Source organism: Cupressus sempervirens, chromosome 10 (genome assembly GCF_028749045.1).
Source record: "Cupressus sempervirens isolate cs-2001-9-10 chromosome 10, ASM2874904v1, whole genome shotgun sequence".
NCBI classification, from domain to species: domain Eukaryota; kingdom Viridiplantae; phylum Streptophyta; class Pinopsida; order Cupressales; family Cupressaceae; genus Cupressus; species Cupressus sempervirens.
This window is the reverse complement of record NC_143127.1, coordinates 410039870-410045301: the sequence shown is the minus strand read 5'-3', so window position 1 is coordinate 410045301 and position 5432 is coordinate 410039870. Positions and strand designations below refer to the sequence as shown.

The window sequence follows — 5432 nt, the reverse complement described above, 5'->3', positions numbered from 1 at the left end:
TTAAGTGTGTGAATAATAATCAAAGGCTAGAATGGTGATGTAATTGCATGTGGGGGGAGAGGTTGGTGTATGGGACCAACAATGTAGCAAAAGATGAAGTTGCATTGTTAGTAGTTAGAGTAGCAAATGATCTTGGTGTTAAAAAGCTTCATATTGAAGGTGGTTCACAAATGATTGTGAATGCAATTATCAGAGGAAGCATGCAAGCATGACACCTTCAAAATTACATAGACTTAATTGTTGGAGGTCTTTTTTCACTTGAAGATTTTAGGATACATACATTAGAGAACATGGCAATAATGAAGCTGGCATTCTATCAAATTGGACAATCACTCTTAAAGAGGATGAAGTGGTAATTAATGATTTTAGGGACTTAAATAAAGAAGCCTTTAATTAAATTAGACTCACTAATATTTTTGAAACAAGGTTGCAAGGTGGTTGATAAGGTAATAACCCAGTATGTATGCAAGCATTTCATGAGATAATTTAATCAAAGAGCCCACATATAAGACTAAATAATAAGATTTTATGTAGAAGTTAGTTCCAAAATCACACAACATTCCAAAATTCTCCTTTCAGTAATCATAATGAACGATGTTGGGGAAAGTGGGGGAGTGCAAATGAGAGAGACTTCATTCACATTATAACCAAAGAAACAATAGAATCCATTCCATGGGCCAATGATCATACAAATATTGATGGGTATTTTCAATTTTGAGGACTTAAAATTGAATCAAAGGATGCTTACATGTTACTAGAGAATTTTTTTAATAAGTTTAAGAGTTGGCTCCAAACAAATACAAACATATTTGGGGGCATTCACAACTGTGGTGAGATTGGTAGTGGTTGTGATTGTTCTAGTAGATTTCTTAGGGGATTTAGACTCTTGGTTTACAGGGATGCAACTAGGGGTTAGGATAAATTTTATAGATGACCTAGTGCACATAAAAATGGTAGAGAAAATAAATTACACATCTTTTCTTTAGTGGTCTAAGGAGGGGAAACAATATAACAGATTTAGGGAGGCAAGAAAGGGTTGGAAAGGGAATCTATGTGTTCTTACCATTAGAAGTTTGGATGAGAAATTTAACATTTAAAGAAAATTAAAAGTTTAAAACAATGTGGAAGTCCCTAAGAGATAGAGGTCACTAAAGAGGAAACCTATGGATGATGGGGTTGGTGGGAAGGATCAAGGATAACTTTAGTGGCTAATATTTTCCAATTGGCTAATCTCACTGATTAGGGACCCTAGATTTGGCTTATTTTTTAACACTTTTTGGGTGTCTATGTCGCCTGTACTTTACCAAAATTGGGTCCCATGCTTAGGCTAATCGCCAATAACAATACAAAAGTATTTATATTTTAGTGATGACTTCGCCAATGGAATCTAATTTTTCTACATAGGAAATTAAATATTTTTGCCTGCAAATTTCAAGGCTTGTCTTAATTGATGGTCATATTTGCCAATGTTTGGTAAAAAATTAAGTTACACTACAGATTAAGTGTGTAGATTTTACATGTATCTTTATTCTGATGACTCTTCATGAAACGTTATATCCTTTCTCACTTTTTTCGCGAAATAGATTTGATTGGGGACATGTGTCTTTACTTTGGGAACTTTCTTTAAAACTTGGTTTCCATTGAAAAGTTTAGCTTGAAATAGGATTTAGGCCATTGATTTAGGACCATCCAACGGTTAAAAATATTAGTGGTACTTCCCCCAAACCACCATTCAATAATTTAGAAAGAAACTGTAATGATAAAAGTGTGCTAAATTTAACCTTAAAGTTTGTTAATTAATTAGGCTACATTTAATAATAATAATAAATCAATGTTTCTAGGTATGTGTACTTGTTTCCACTATTTTCATCAATAATGAAAGATTCACCAAGATTTTATAGAATTTTCATATGATTGAAAAATAATCGCCAATAAAATTTAAAAAAACTATACTTAAAAATTAAAATTTGTCAATAGAAGTTAATTTTCCCCCTTAAACTAATGTTCGATTTGCCAACATTTTATACTTTTTTCTAAAGGGGGGTTTCCTTAAAGTTATCTATGGGAAGGATTGTTCGAACAACCATGCTAGTTGGGAAGATATTGTAGATCGTGTGTTGAGAGTGGATGAAGAGGCTCCAAAGGAAGTAAATGGTGACATGTAGAACAATAGATGGTGAAGGAAGTGATAGAGGAGTGAGCTTGTGAATGACAAGCAACATAATAAGGGTGCATTTCTTCTTGTTAAATTTTGAATTATAAATTTTGGTGATTTTTTTTTGCAAAGTTTTGATAGCCCAAATTAGTGTGGAGACTTTGTTTAATGGAGTTTGTTTAGGGCTTAGTTCTATTTTATAAAAAATATTATGAAATAGTAATGGTGGATAATCAATGTAATTACATGGGTAGGGTTGGGGCTTTTTTAGTGGTGGTGTGCAACTAAGAAACTTGAAATAATTTGTTTTGTTTGTTGGTAGGGTGGAGGGCCTTTATAGAATGAATTCAAGAACTCTGTTGAAGTTGTAGATCTCAATTTATTTTAGTGAGAAACAAAAACAACTTTTATATATATTCAAAGATTGAATCTTTTTTGTTGGATATGTGATTTGGGATACGAAGATTTATGGTTAGCAAAAGGTATTAAGTACATATATAATTTGTTCTAATAACAAGTGAGTTTTTTTGTTAACTATTAGAGATTGTATGATTAAGTTTTAGTCAAGTATTTATGAAATTATGTCAAGCACACTTCTTACTAGATATGGTAAACCAACTTCCCAATCTTACTTGTAAATAAATATGAGATCATTTTAATTTTTTGAAAAGTGTAAGGTCCTACAAAATCTAATATAAAGTTACATGCTCACAAATACAACCCACACGACTAATGACCCCTCTCATTTAATTTAGAATGTTTTCCTTACAATTAAGGAATCATAATGCACATTGAAGTGCATAAATATATTATATAATATAAATACAGTAAAATATAATAATATCTAGTACAAGTAAAAATGAATTTTGTAAACATTATTAAATAGGCTACAACCAAAGTAATGCATATTTTTAGCTTTAAATTTATAGACAAGAGGATTTATGAGTAGCCAAAGAAGAAAAAGATAAATATAAAGATTTGTTGTAATAATAATTTTTTTCTTCATAGTGGAAATCCCAAGGTATTTCCATGATTAAATTTTAGCCAAACTTTGAGGTTTATTTTATTTTAAGAATACTTTTCACTAAATACATTGAATCTCACTTCACACTTCGTAGGAGACCATTTCACCTTTCTAAAAGAAAAAAATTCTATGAAATTGCTGGAGTCGTTTAAACAAAACAATTTTGACAGCACACCGAAACAATAAATTCATTTAAGGTGGCTTAAAACTATTTATTTACGCAAAAGTAAACAGCAAAGCTAAGAACATACGCCATCCACTCTTTCAAACAGAATCGGAGACATATATACTAGTGACCTCAGAACAAAAACACGTCGACAACAATGTCATGTACAGCAAATTAATGGCGTGTTTTTGTAAAAGTAACCGGCAGTCCTCCCTTCATGCGCATGTTGAAGTCAAGCGTATACCTCGCAACAAATCCCTCTTCCACCTTCACACTGAAACTATGGACAACAGAAGCCACGATTGATTTCATCTGAATGAACGCCATCTCTTTTCCCAGACATATCCTCGGCCCAGCGTTGAATGCAGCAAACTTGTAAGCACTCTCTCCCACAAACTCCCCGTTTTTCAACCACCTCTCGGGCTTAAACTCCTCGCAGTCCTCGCCCCAAATGCTTTTCATCCTGCCCATCGCGTACATGCTGTAATCAACAGTCCACCCTTTGCCCACATATCGACCGCCTGGTAAAACATCGTCTTGGAGGGCCGCTTTGGAATTGATGGGCACGGGCGGATACAGGCGCAGAGACTCGCACGCAGCTGCATGTAGATATTGCATTTCTCTCAATTCTTCGTAGCTAAAAACAACCCACTTCTCGGAATCCTCAACCTTGCCTCTTTTTGCTAAGATCTCTGTAATCTCAGAGCGAATGCCCTGTTCCACTGCGGGATGAGAGGAGAGAACCCAGAAGACCCAAGTCAGAGAAGTCGAAGAAGTATCTCTGCCTGCCAACATGAAATTAACAATCATATCTCGCAGAAACAGATCGGATTTGTCAGTCAGCACATCTAATTTCTCCTCAATCTCAGTTGAATGGTCATTATCATTATCAGTGCCAAAAGTTGCCATGAATCTGCAAAGAAGGTCGTCTCTGAGCCGAGACCCACTTTTCTTACTTTCAATGTCCGCAATCTCATTCCGTCTGGTTCGAATAATACCCAATGCAAATTAGTCCACCACGGCGATTGCCTCTCTCAAACGCCTGTCGGAGCCGATATTGAGCATCTTTTTGATTCGCCAGGCAAAGGGCACGCTGTAAAAGATCCTCCCGAAGCTTAGTTCCGTGGCATCGTCAAAAGCTCGGGCAAAGGGCAGCTGAGAAAGCGAGGGGTGAAGATACTCAGGATCCACTCCGAAGGAAACTCTGCAGATGTTATCAAAGGCAAATCTCTGCAGAACGTCCTGCAAATTTACAGAGACTCCATTGTTGCAGACATTGGAAAGGACGGGCATCAGGCGATCTCTGATCTCGGATTGCACAGTCTCGACTACGAAGTTTCTGAGGGATTTAGTGTTGAATTCGTAGCTGGCGGCCTTTCTCTGCATCTTCCACTGCTCTCCGTCGGCATTGAAGATTCCACCGCCCAAGAAATCTCGCATAAGAAACTTCAAGCGGGGTGATTTTTCATAGTTTTCAAATCGTGTCTTGAGGACGTGCTCCACAATTGAAGGGTCGGCAGTGAGATGGCCAGTTATTCCAATTGGGCGGTAGTAATGGACCGTAGCGGAGGGAGCAGCGAGGAGTATGTCTACAGCCCAGTCATGAAACCCGTGCCGATTTTTTATCAAGGTGGGGAGAAAACCAAGTATGGGATAAAGAGTCAGCGCATGCCCATCTGAATCAGATTTCTTCCGGAACAAGTGAAGTGTGAAGATGAAGACGAGAGGTACTAGTGCTGCAATAATACAAGGGAAGAGCATCTCGTATGAATTGCAGGGGAGGCTGTAGTGAACCATGTTCGCTGCTGGTTTGCACAGGTAAATGATTTCGTCGATTCTTATTGCTTGAGATGCGATGTTTTTGAGGGAATCCTCAATATTTTAACATTTTCAACTCAGAAAAGCCGGGGGGGAGAGGATGAATCAGAAATCCAAAGTTTTGGTCGGTAATGCTTGGTACGTAGTCTGCAAGTCTATCTCGATAGAAAATTTCGCCGAAGCAAATGGGGAAGGGGGTGCTTTCGGAGGATCCATCGGTTGGGGCTAAATAGCTGAAGAAATGTGACGTTTTCTTTTAATTTATTTAT

At 36.9% G+C, this 5432-nt stretch overlaps 1 pseudogene; it reads right to left on the bottom strand.

The window, feature by feature from the left end:
• Positions 1 to 3519: 3519 nt before the first annotated feature.
• Positions 3520 to 5158, bottom strand: LOC149534428 (cytochrome P450 CYP94D108 pseudogene; annotated as a pseudogene).
• Positions 5159 to 5432: the final 274 nt, after the last annotated feature.